The 14,475-nt window shown below is 34.9% G+C and overlaps 2 pseudogenes; both read left to right on the top strand.

The window, feature by feature from the left end:
* Nucleotides 1-77: 77 nt before the first annotated feature.
* On the top strand, nucleotides 78-8,641 carry LOC107674471 (zinc-alpha-2-glycoprotein-like; annotated as a pseudogene).
* Nucleotides 7,805-14,475, top strand: part of LOC107674473 (H-2 class I histocompatibility antigen, K-D alpha chain-like) — a 9,224-nt pseudogene continuing 2,553 nt past the window's right edge.

Consider the following 14,475-nt stretch of genomic DNA (forward strand, 5'->3'; position numbering starts at 1 on the left):
TCTCCGCGACGCACGCGACGCAAATGCCGCCGCGTTCCCACCGCGGCCCGTGAGCGTCGTTTCCCACATAACACGGCATGAAATCGTCTCAGGGTATTATTCTAGAGGCGATATATGAGTTTTACACTGTTCAAGCTACTGACAGATTAACACGACAGAGACGATGAATTGAAACGCTGCGCGAGGACGTTGGCCCGTTAGTCCGACCAATCAGAGCGAGATCACGAGAACCGTTAACCAATCAACTCTAACTCTGGAAAAGATATGTTAAACAGGTTTGAAACTAAATGAAAGTGAATATGACAAAATGTTGCCTAAATACATTTATTTCAGTTTTGTATGGTTGCATTCAACTATAATAACTTGTGTGTAGCTTTAAAATGGTTTTCACTAACTCATCTGATTATTCATATTTATATATATATGAATACATATACATATTATACATATTTATGTTTATAAACAAGGTTTAAGCACTTTTACCTTTAAAAAATGCAGAATATTTTCCACTATGCAGAATTTGCTATCAGAACAATTGTGTCTGCTCATCTTCAATTATCTGCAGTAATGAATGTCTAATGTCAGCAAAAGTGGGGCATCAGCTAAAATGGGACGAATAAGCTTTTGATGTAGTGCTCATTTAAAAAGAAAATTACTGATAGCAATGGGTGGTCTTGAAATGTAATAACAGTAATTTAACAATGGCAACATTTGATTTGTCAAATGTAAATCATAGGGGCATGGCCACTCAATTTTATGCAATGATGTCCACAAATGTCACAAACTGCAGAAGACAAGGGAAAGAAACATGCTACACACACACATACTACATAAAAACAAATATGAAAGCATGCATACACTTCATACACAAACACACAGTTGGAAAAACAAAACTCAGTACACACAAGCAGGCACATCATATGGCAATGTGTATTTTTATACTGCACATACTATACTGTACTTCTGTTGAAGTGCTTAAACAGAAGTACAGTATATTCTTTGTATAATCTTTGCTTCTTTGTTTTTGTTCTTCTGTTGGGGTGTTATAATTCTTTTGATTTGTTGTGCTTTATTAATTCTTTATATCTGTTGAAGTGTTTTAATTAAATCAACATTAAGTGTTTATGTGTTAACAATCCTCATGTCTATTTTTTATTCTTTTATTTTTTAGTCCTTTTTTTGAGATTTTATGTCCTCTTGTAATAAACTGTATTATCTAAGCACAAACTAGATACATTGTGTGACTCACTTTACCAGATGCAGTATCCCAAAAAGTTTGAAGAATAAAATTGGCACTTAACATTTTTTAACCTCTGTATGTACAAAAAAATTAAATAAATAAAACTTTTAGAATGTGTTTAAAGCATAAATAGTGGTAGAATAAATGTAATACCAAAAGGTGTGCCAGATTTGCTGACTTCACCTTACACCAACTCCTTGTAAACATTTTGAGAAGACTGAACAATTTTTCCACAAAGTTATAGTTCGTTAAGTGTTGGGTATTTATTCAGAACGGTGAACATATTTGAATATTTTTTATTATAGGTCAGTGAATAAACATTGACTGCTAAACGTAAACTCTCTCTGTATTAATTCAGTCGTGCTTCAACCACTTCCGCCCAGATACAGATGATGTCCATGAATATTCAGTATATTCTAGTCAAAATCTGAAATCACATATAATAAATAAAGGTGTTGGTAACTAGGCTGCTGCCATGTTGATCAAAATTTAGGTTAGGTCTCCCAGAGAACAGGTCTAGATCCATATGATAAGATTCAGTATATTTGGTTCTTTGTGTTGCTGAAACTTGAGACTTCATATGTTTTAACTGTTTTCTCCTTCAGGAATGTAACATTTTATCACATTTAAAACAGTGAATAGTTGTTTAATTCATATTCTATTGCTCTTCATTGCAGAGAAACACTCACTGTATTACATTTACACGGGTTTATCCAAACCTGTCGATCGGCCGGGCATCTATCAGTTCACTGCTATGGCTCTGCTAGATGACATACAGATCGACTATTACAATAGTGTGGAACAGAGACATATTCCTAAACAGACCTGGATGAAGGAGTAACTGCCGGAGGATTACTGGGAAAAAGGCACCCAGTCGAGAAAGAACAAAAAACAGTGGATTGATGAGAATATCGACTCTCTGATGAAATGCATGAAACAAAATGAATCAGGTGAGGAACATTCTTACACTTTAACTTCAACCTAAATAAATTCATCATATTATATTTTCATGATTTTTTTTCTTACCAACATTTTGATTCATCTCCATTTCAGATCTTCATGTTCTTCAGTGGAGACATGGTTGTGAAGTTGATCAGCAGGGAGATGAATCAAAACGCATTAATGAGTACTGCTATGATGGAGAGGACTTGCTGTCTTTTGATTATAAAGAGTCCCAGTGGGTCGCCCCAGTTGACACTAATTTAATAACCAAGTGGAAATGGAATAATGTGCCGATCTTAAAACAACGCACAGCAGGCTACCTGGAGAAAGAGTGTGTGGACTGGCTCAAGAAATTCAGAGAATATGGTGACGAGCTCAGAAAAGCTTGTGAGTAAATGTACAGTATTGATATTTGTTGTTTATATGCAGATGATTGATAAACAAATTCCTGTGTTTTTCGGCTCCTCCAGATGTTCATGTGTTTGCAAGGAAATCCAGTGATGAATCCAAACTGAAACTCACCTGTATGGCCACCGGCTTCTACGCCAAAGACATGATGATGACCATTAGGAAATATCGCACATCTCTGCCTGAAAATGAGATTAAATCCACAGAAATCAGATCAAACCCTAATGAAACCTTCCAGATAAAGAACAGTGTGGAGATTCAGAAGGATGGAAAAGCAGAATATGATTGTTTTGTGTCCCACAGAACCCTTACAGAACCAATTATCATCAAATGGGGTAATCAAAGCAGTTACACATACATACAGAAGCATCACTTGATGAATTAAAAAGAAATTTAAGTTGTGAATTTCCATTTTCCTCTATTTTGTGGATTTTTATAGATGGAAAATGCCAGAACTGCCCACCAGACACTGTCATAGTTATGATTGCAGCAGGGATTGGAGGTTTCCTTCTGCTGGCATTTGTTGCTTTTGTGGTTTACAAACTTTACATCATAAAAAAGAAAGGGATTAATGGTGAGTAGTCACTAATTAAGGATGATCCACACATTCTTGTTTTTGGTTTTTAATCGTAATGGCTTGAGACATTGGGATAGACTCCAGCATTCCTGTGACTTTACATAGGACAAGCAGTGTAGAGAATGAATAATTTACCCAAATATTTACCCCTAAAAGTCTGCTTTTGAGTTCCACTGGGGGAAAAATACAACATACAGGTTTGAAATAACATGACAATATTTAAAATTTTGAGTGAGTTATTGCTTTAATGAAAAATATATTACTAAAATACAGCTGCAAGCAGCAATTAAGGTGCCAAGCACACCAGAGGCAAAATTTGGAGTATAGCTTGACACCGAGCAATTACTAATTACTTAGTAACTGCAGCAATGAGTAATTAAAGATATTTTAAGAAATTTAACAAAAAAAATTGAAAATCATAAATGCAATCACTTATAATATGATTTAATGGTTTAAAACTTTTGACCAATTTTAAATTGATGTGGTGTGTTCTGTGTGAGGTGACAATGACATACATAAAGTTTGGTGTCAGTATGTCAAAACTTTGCAGAGATACAGTCTCTGATGCCTTTTGGCATCATTCCAGTAAATGTATTAATGCAGTAAATGAGTGTCTATTGACATGAAATCCATAACTTCTTGTCAGCGTGGTCTTAAGATGATCTAATTAAAAATCAAACCACCGGTCTAGGAGGACTTAGAAAACGTAAATTTTTAAAGTAAATCAAAATGGCACACAGGAGTACCTTCAGGACATGGTGCCAAAAACAAGTACTGAGTTTCACCAGTGCATTCGTAAAATACAGCATTGAAGGGTTAGTTCACCCAAAAATGAAAATTAGTCCATTTTTTACTCACCCTCAAGGCATCCTAGGTGTATATGACTTTATTCTTTCAGACGAATCCAGTTGGAGTTACATTAAAAATTGTCCTGGCTATTCCAAGCTTTATGGCAGTGGGTGGGTGTTTTGTGTTCAACAGTCCAAAAGAAGTCAAATAAAGCACATCCATCCATACTAAAACATGCCTCACACGGCTCGGGGGGGTGAATAAAGGCCTTCTGTAGCGAATCCATGTGTTTTTGTAAGAAAAATATCCAAGAAATTAAATGATAGAAAATCATCATGCTCTTGACTAAATTAATTTGTAGTTTTAACAAGAATTAATCTATATTTAATTTATACAGTGAAGACTATGCAATGATATTTTACATTTAATTATTTGGTTTTGGTACCTGGATACCTATAAACTTGAAAAAACTTTAACATTGTTTAATTTGTATCTTTGTTCTATTTATTTATTTGTGCTATTTACACAATTTCAAACAGGGCCCACAGGTACAACCTGCACCAGGGCCCCGCAAACCCCACCTACGACCCTGACTCTGACCCTCAATGAGCAGACACATTAGTGCAAAGAATTTTTTTTTTTTTAAATGTCTCACACCTTTTAGTTTTGAAAAGCACAGACTTATCAACATCTGAAGAAGAGAAATTTCCAATATCTAATTACTGTACAGATTGTTGATTTATTTTTATTAATGACACAGTTAAACAGACACTAACTCTCTGGACTCTGAACATGACTCCTGTTTAGATATTTATTCACCTTTGTTAAATGTGTACTAAATATTTTGTCTGAGGATAGTCAGCACCAACACTAAGATGTGAGAACAGCTTTTCAGATTAAAAAAAATGCATCACTGGATCATTTATTTGCCTGGAATGTTGGTGAATCCTTATTTAACAGGTTAATTTATACAATGAATTGTAGTTTCTCCTACAGGACAAGACACTGGTAGTGAAACATCAGACAGCAGTGCCACAAGCTCAGTGGAGCCCATTCTCCAAAAGGTAATTATATTTTTAATGGAATGTCAGTGCTGTTTAGACACAATTCTTTTTTCCACAACTTTGTATTTATGTTTGGGACTGCAGTTGTCAACTACATTGAAGACAGGGACTATTCTGCTTAAGTCAAGCTGATTCCACCATTTTGAGTCAAGGACAGCAAAATGCTTAGCATTTTAATGGGGTATTGAACTAGTAGATAGCAGTGGTGGAGGTAACGAATTACAACTACTCACGTTACTGTAATTAAGTAGTTTTTTCGGGTACTTGTACTTTTTTGAGTATATTTTTAAAGCTGTACTTTTACCTGTACTTAAGTACAAATTAAGCAAAATAATCTACTTCGTTACTTTTAATATTTTTAAAGCTGTACTTTTACTTGTACTTAAGGACAAATTAAGCAAAATGTATCTACTTCGTTATTTTTAAATCATAGTTCGTTACCGAGTACGCCCACAATTAGAATTGATATTCAAACCTTTGACGGCACTTCAGTAGCCAATAAAGATATCCGTAAACGGACCAATAACAGCCCTGATATCTGAACCAGGAAAAGCCGCCGCTGCAGCTGCAGCAGGTGAAGAGATGATCAGACAGTGAGGGAGCTCAGCGTTATTTATGGACTCAAAGTTTGGAGAAACAAACTACATGGTAGTGTTATCATAAATATCTATATTTTGATACTGATACTGAAATATCTGACACGGTTCTATCACTTATTTTCCACAGTGTCTACCGAATATACACCAATGCAAGTGGCGTCTCTCTCTCCTCTCCAAAGAGCTTGACACGCATCCGACTCCGCCTCCTGGCGATTACAGAATGTCCGCGTGGGATTGCAGGTATTCCGCATAATTTGAATCATTTGTGGCGAGCACTTTATTGTAATATGAGAACACAGTCATGTAATCACAGAAAACTGGATGCGAGCTCTCAAATAGGCCTAACTTACACAAATTTATTGCCTGTCCTCTCACTCCGATATTGCTTGTGCGCACTCAGACTGTGTGCAATCACGATCTCTCCGTGCTTTTAAAGTAGAAATGATTTCACTTTGCTCCTGGATTAAACTTTGTCAAAAGTTATCAGAATAGATCCCCTGCCTGACCAATGAAAATCCTAGTGGAAATTTTATTGGCTGTAAGTGAAATGCACAAGAAAGTCTTTCAACAATCAAAGATGGAACTTTAATTTCTTTACAATGTAAATTTATCATAGAAATGTTTTGGAATGGGATTTGTCTGATTTGTATAAATATCCTAGTCTGCCTAACTGCATCACTACATTGTACAGATATTACAGGTCAAAGCCATCTGATGTTCCATTTATCTAAATAAACAACATATATGGCTCTTAAAACACTGCCTGTGAAAATTCAGTATTGTCATATTTCGAGTATCTCAACTGAATTGAGGTCATTTGTTTTATCATTTTATTACTGACTGTGTACTTGTCCTTTTTTGTAAATTCAATTCCGTTTGAAATCAAATTTGAAATCATGCTTGCTTTTGCTGTAAGCTTTTGCAACAAAGTTACCCTATTTTAAAGACACACATACACAGAGTGAGCAAAAGTTTAAGATTTAGATTTTTGTAATGGTAATTGATCAATGTTTATATGTATGTACATAAAAGCCTACATTAAAATCTGTTCATTATATAAAGCGACTGTGTCTTTTTAGAAGACTTGGATTAAACCACTTAAAGCTTGAAATAATGATTGCCTTGAAAAAAATGGATGAACAATTTTTTTTTGGAGATATTAAAATATCTATATGGCAGTATACAGTATGTGGAAGCTTTGCCAATAGTATTGAAAATGATTCGTCAATCGTAATGAAATCAAAAAAGGCCCTACTTACTTTTTTTGTGCTCATTACTAGTCTTGTGGTGAACAGTTAAACCGTGGAAGTCAATACACTGAAAAAATACAGTTACAGTACAGACAAAAAAAATTGTTTGACGTCATAATTCATCAAGAAGCATAATTTTGTTTCCGCTCTGGAATGGCGTTCTGGCTCTGTTGATGTCAGTTTGACAGCTTTGGGAGAATCCTCTTGTTAAGTTATGATGTAAGGACTGCTGTTTCCGGGTCCATGCCTCTACTCATTGGTCGTCACATGCCTTTCTCAAGCCTGCCGCCTCTGCTCACTCAAGCCGGCCCTTTACTCACTCTAGGCCACCGTGTGTGACGCTGTGTTTCATGGTGAAAGCGAAAGTACTTTGTTTGGTCTTCCAAAAATGGACACGACTAGAAATCAGTGGTTAGGTTGTATTTACAACACTGTTACTAACCTGAGATGAGTTCGATGAGTTGCAAGTCCCATTAAACTCTATTGGTAATGACATAACTTGTGACCATAGATGCTTTTGGGAAATGTACCTCTGACCAAGGTCTATAGTGCCAGGATATGGGTAGCGATTTTGTTAAGGTTCCCTACACATCAGAGTGATCTACATTGGGGAATACTGGAAATCCACTGATTTCAATTGGGATATTGTACAACTCACCCGGAAATATGACTTGTTTTCATATTTAACACCTCCCAGTGATAAATAACATAACCATTTCTGTCTGTTTTCCAGTGTGAGGCCTCCAGTGGTGACAAACCAATAGATGAGTATTTACAAAGGAAGCTGGGCCAGGAACCCAAAGAAGAGAGCTATTGAACAGCTATTGTTTTAAAGCACATTCAAAATAATTAATGCAAACACAGTTAATTTTGTACACCTAATGACCACTTAGTAAATTGACATGTACATGTAACATATGAAACAAGAGTGCAACATGGGTATAAAAAGTGCATTCTGAAAGTTTCTTTAGAGCAATGTAATTCACAAAATACATTTCATACTGTGCAGCTGGGAAAAATGACGCAAGCATTTCACAAGAACACATGAAATAGATGGTTGTGCCACTCTTTGTCACTATTGTCTTTCTGCACACTTCTTGCAAATAATGATATTTTGTTCAGTTTTGCTTAAAAAGAAACCATCTACATGTTACCGTTTCTGTTGCAGTTCTGGCACACCTGTCCCAACATACTGTACTATACACCACATACATTTTACATCATATGTTTTGCAATGCAGCGTTAGGGATACACAATGGGTTACACAGTGCAGTGCTTTGCCATCACGAAAGTTGAATTACTACTGAGAAAACAATATAAATTGAATTTTTTTTTTAAGTGACTATGCCTTTATTTTTTCTGTTAAACTGATGTGTCATTTGTTCAGAGACTGGTATTCGCAAACATAATGAAAATATTGTTAGATCTTTTACATTGGAATGTCCTTGCGAATGTTTTATATAGGTCTCTCTTAGAGGACACTGAGAGACAGTAGCAGAACACAGATATGCAATATACATGGAAAACATTAATTACCCCAATAGTGAAACATTACACAAACAAACCAAACATGGAACTGACAGTAGGGTAATAGGTATAGAACAAGTGTCATTGAATATCATAGGCTGAAACAACGAGAAACCTATGTACAGAGCAAATGTTCACTCCTTGTTTTTTCTCCATTGTTGTTTAATTGTAACTTTATATATACATATAAGTTGTATGTATAGATACTTATCTCTGTTGTCTGACTTCCTGATGCAGGCCTGTTTGGGCTGATACCCATTGGTGCTATTTAATATGTAGTGCTGCAATAAAGTGTTTTTTCTTTTTAATATATAATTTAATTTATTGCATTTTTTATTATCATACTACACATTATAAAAAACAACAGCAACATAGTCTAGAACAGTGGTTCCCAACCCTGGTCCTGGAGGCACCCCAACACTGCACGTTTTGCATGTCTCCTTAATCAAACACACCTGATTCAGGTCATCAGCTCATTAGTAGAGACTCCAAGACCTGAAATTGGTGTGTCAGAGAAAGGAGACATGCAAAATGTGCAGTGTTGGGGTGCCTCCAGGACCAGGGTTGGGAACCACTGGTCTAGAAGATACTGAACGCATATAACACGTATAAGATCAGGCATCTTCCCTGTTCTTGAAAACAACAGCTTCTCAATTGAAGATTTCAGAATTTATACCAGTTTTTTATTATTATTATTTATTTATTTATATTGCATATACTACATATACAGTAACATCAGCATGAATAAAAATTACAACAATCAAAAATGTCTAATAGTATTAAGTCATTAAAACAATGAAAACAGGTCATGTGACAATTAACCACATCACAGAACCCTGAACATGTGAATGTTTTGTTAAAATTTTCTTAATTATAATCAGAGCTGGATAGATTACATACAAATTATAATCTGTTACTGATTCTAAATTACAGAACAAAAATTGTAGTTAGTAATGTAATCCATTGCATTACACATTTTAGGTAATATAATCCGACTCATTTTAGATTACTTTTGACCTAACTCGTTTATCACATTGATTTAGGAATACAAAACAATACAAAGAGTAAGAAAATATTTTCCATCACCCTCGCACACCAGTAAGTAATCGATATGTGCAAAAATAACCAAAAAATGTCCAACTTCAGAACAAAAAAGAATAAATCTCGCACACTATCCACACTTTATCAAAATGTATTATTTCACAACGTTTTGGTCCATGACCTTCATCAGGCATATACAAAGAATTCTGACAATCCAATTTAAAACAGCACATGACCAATCACTGCAATATGTGGACACATCTTTAACAATCAAAATCAATGATGTAATGCATTATTAAACCTGCCTCGTCACATAAAAAGAATACATAGAAAAAATACATATACCATAAACATAAACAATGAGAAGAAAAAGAAAAGAAAACCACATCACATTAAACAGTGCTTCATCATTCATGCCCATTGGTGATAACGTCTGAAGAGAAACAATCCAAAATGACACGTCTCTGTAAAAGAATTTCCACATTCCCTTGTTGGCACATTCACTTTTTATATAACAAAGAAGAGACTAAGTGATTTTCAAAGTCAGAAAATGGGCCGCTACAGTGTAATTAAGATCTTTTCTTCGGATAGAACTCTTATGTTTTCTAATTCTTTGTTTTAGTTGACATGATGTTTTGCCGGCATAGCCTACCCCAGACCGCAAGGACAATGAATCAGATAAACAACATTTGTAGACGCACAAGTAATAACAGAGTTAATTCTGTATTTTTTCCAGTTCTCGGATGACAAAAAAAGGATGTTTTACACGTATTGTTACACTTTGCACAACTGCCACAATGATAATTTCCATTCTGTATGGAGCGAGTAATTTATTGTTTTGTTTGTTTGTTGTTATTAACAACATGAAGTGCATTAAACATTAGCCTATATTACATCAAGATTTCCCAAACTGGTGTTTGTGAAGGAACTGATGGGGGTTTATGAGTTTAATGAAAAGTTAATAATGAAATCGTTAAATTAAATTAATAAAATAATTAAATCATAAAAATGGTAGATTAAAATAAATAATTGTAAAATAAATCACAATTAAAAAAAAAACTGTTTAATGAGCTTCTCACACATTATGTTTTACCTGCTTTCTCCTTCACTTTACTCACATTTAAACCCATGAAATGTTCTTGATGAAATTATATTTCTTTTCATTGCAGAGAAACACTCGCTGTATGGGTTTGTCCAAATCGTCGATCTGCTGGGCATCTATGATTTCACTGCTAGATGACAGACAGATCGACTATTACAATAGTGAGGAACAGAGAAATATTTCCAAACAGAACTGGATGATAGAATGCAGGATGCCGGGCTTAAAGATCTCCGGCGTGCGGCGTTTGGCTGCAGGAAAAAAAGTCGTCCTACATTTAAAAACACTTGTTGATATCACTTTCGAGTTCATGAGTTCGCCTACCAACGTATGAGAGGAACACAGCTTTCACTCTCAACCAAACTAACATTACTAGCCAATGCCTACCAATGTATGAGAGGAACACAGCTTTCACTCTCAAACAAACTAACATATAAACTGTTTATAAACATAACTTATAAACTGATTGGTTTATAAGCCAATCAGAAGTTTTTGCTCTTATAAACACGAGACGCAGATTAGCTGATGAATGGAAAAGAAGCCTGGGTCTCGAGCGCGACATATTGAAAATGCTACGAAGTACAATGGTCAAAGATTTCCATCTAGCATCATATTTACATAGAAAAGCTATTTAAAAAAGCAGCGGAGCTTTGTAAACAGCTCAAGAGTAATCAAGCCATCTCCATACGAACGATATGATTGCCAGTACAAAGTTACCGGGATTTTTGAAAGGGTCATGTTCACACATGATCTCTTAACGGTAATTTACCAATAAAGACTGTATGTGTAAAAGGGGCTAAACTCTTCCTCCGCATATGCGGTGAGTTTGGGTTGCTTAATTAACGTTCATCTGGGAAAACTCACTTGATTTGTACCGTAAATCATTTAAACCTATGCCAACACAGGAGAATACATCAACATATTTCTAAATATGCGATTTATTGTACATCGCGATTTCAAAATAAACGTTTCTGACTTTGCATGTGGCCAAATATTAAAATTAAATGGATTGAAATGTTGTTGAATCACATGAAATATCACCAGGCCGAATTTAGTATTTTGTCATGTCATTACATTGTTTAGAGCATAAAAAAAATTGTGAAAAAAAACATTTTTGAAAAATGATATTTTATTCATATCTTATGCCATCTTATGCTCTGTAGAGGACATCGGGACTTTAAAAAGTCCTGTTTTTAAAAAAATAAAAAGACATTAATCATGCAAAATGTGTGTAAAATGGCCATAAACGAGTGTTTCCATTATATACAATGTATCTATAAACTGTATCTAGCTTGCATTTTAATGTGTTTTTGGGGCAACATAGAATGAACAAATAAGTGCAATAATGGGAGCAATAATTAGCAAGATTTTCATAATAATATATAATATTTAATAGGAATATTGATACATAATTTTTTCTCTATTCATTTGTTGTGTCTCCCAAAATGTGTAATAAACATGCTTTAAGTCCTGGTGTCCTCTACAGTGGACATGTATGAAAATGATGTCCTGTTTCATAACAGACATCAAAGCTCATATTTTGATTTGAAACCCCATAACATTTTCCTGAGATGTGTAACGTCTCAGAGAAATCACTAAAACATTATGTCCTCTACAGAGGATAAAACTCCATAGCTGGTAGTCAGGAGGATATAGGCATATTACATTATGTGTTTAACAGTGTTGTTCAATAAAACCATGTACTTGGTTTTGATACTTTATTTGAGGCCAATTATTATTGCCTCATTGTTACTTTATATATAAATATAGTCATATTAAAGTCTGTTTTTCACTTCTATTTTTCAAATGTTAAAGTTGCCACAGTCATTGCATGTGCTGCACTTTATTTGTACCATTTTGTTTTATTCTTTTATTTATTAGAATTTGAAAGATAATAACAATATTGATTAACAAGTGAGATCTGATTTTAGTCCTTGAAAACCAAAAAAAGTAGTGCAAGTCCTTGAAAGTCCTGGAATTTTATTTTACAGTATCTGTATGAACCCTGTTTAAGTTACCAGTTCTTGGACCATTTACATCATTTTCTTTTTTTGTTTGCCAAATAACCCTGTGCATGTGTCCGCCCCTGGAAAAAAGTTCAGGCTCAGGATTTTTTTTGCTTTAACCCCTGTAACATGTCGCTTTACTTGTATAGACAATGTGAAAGTAGAATAAAAATGCAGTTTGTGGATATTCTTCCGTATTTAGATCTAAAACTTTGTAGCGCCATATTGGAGCTGTTCATCTGTAATAACGTCATGTGATGAAAATGAAGTGTGTCAGATACTACTTGTAAAAAAATATATAGTAGGCAGTATATAATGTATTTTTTGTGTTAATTTTGTGTTAATGTAGTAAATGATACACTAGCACAATATATTAAAGTAAATAAATGGTAATGATTAAATAGTAATGTAATATTTATTTGATAAATGTATACACACATAAAACATTTATCAAATAAATATTACATTACTATTTAATCCCCTGAGGATGATTACTGGGAAAAAGGCACCCAATCAAGAAAGTTCAAGAAACATGTGGTTTCATTTGAGTCATAATATTCTAATGAACCGCACGAGACGCAATGAATCAGGTGAGGAACATTCATACAGTTTATTCATACAGGGATCTCGCCTAGGGTGTCAAATTGGCTAGAAACGGCCCTGCCTATACTTTACGCTCAGTTTTTTTAAATTCTATATCACACTTTTTTGCTAAACACTACACTCCATTCTCTACATTAGGCACAATGTTCAAAATTAAAATATCTTGAGAAACGTAACCTTTGGAGCACCCTAAAATCCCTTTGAAAAGCAACACCAAGACAATGCCAAGCTCTTTACACCAATTGGTGACTCCCAATCCTGTTGGATATGGACAGTGTTACACACAAAACAGAAAATTACACTGTCAATGACACTATTTTTGACACTCTATTGTTGCAATCTTTTACAAACAGCTATGGTGCAACACTGTAAAAGACATAAAGGCAAAAGGTGTAAACAATAAAGCCACTGATGGGATTTTCATAGTAGTGTTGGGGTTATCAATTTGTTGTTAGTTATTAGACAGATGTATTTATATGACACGTGTGTGACATTAGTGCAAAAAAATGGAAAGAGTTAAAACAGTTTTGAATGCAGAGTTTGCGTTTGCTTGAGATCTGTAGTTCTGCATTTTGTGTTTGTGGCTTTGTACTTTGTGTAAACGATAAGGAAACACTGTCCACTCATAAACATGCCAATTTGTGTTTGTTTCAGATCTTCATGTTCTTCAGAGGAGAATTGGTTGTGAAATTGACAAACAGGGAAGTTTTCCAAAGGCATTTATGAGTTCATTTATGATGGAGAGTACTTTCTCTTTTGATATTAAAGAGTCTCAGTCAGTGGGTCACCTCAGTTGATGCAGCTCTACCAATTAAGAGGAAATGGGATAATGTGCCGATCCTAAACCAGTACACCAAAGCCTACCTGGAGAAAGAGTGTGTGGACTGGCTCAAGATATTCAGAGAATTTGCAAACAAGGAGCTCAGAAATGGCTGTGGGTAAATGTGTTGGTTTAATGCTCTGCCACTGTCATAGAGAGAATTATTAGTGATTGATATATTAGTCACAGATCCAAGCTGAAACTCATCTGTATGACCACCAGCTTCTTCAAAGACGTGACACTGATTATTAAGAAATATTGCACATCTCTGCCTGAATATGAGGATGAATCCACAGGAATCACACCAAATCATGATGTGACCTTCCAGCTGAAGAAGAGTGTGGAGATCCAGGAGAATGACAAAGCAGAATATAGTTATTTTGTGACTCACAGTTCCCATTGAACCAATTATTACCTGGGGTAGGTTACTGGGGCTTAATTAAGCTCAGGGCGTTTTTTTGGTATTTTCGCCTAAATTTGACATACTCAAATTCAAATGTTTACCCTACA

Source organism: Sinocyclocheilus anshuiensis, unplaced genomic scaffold (assembly GCF_001515605.1).
Source record: "Sinocyclocheilus anshuiensis isolate Anshui unplaced genomic scaffold, SAMN03320099.WGS_v1.1 scaffold1073, whole genome shotgun sequence".
NCBI lineage: Eukaryota > Metazoa > Chordata > Actinopteri > Cypriniformes > Cyprinidae > Sinocyclocheilus > Sinocyclocheilus anshuiensis.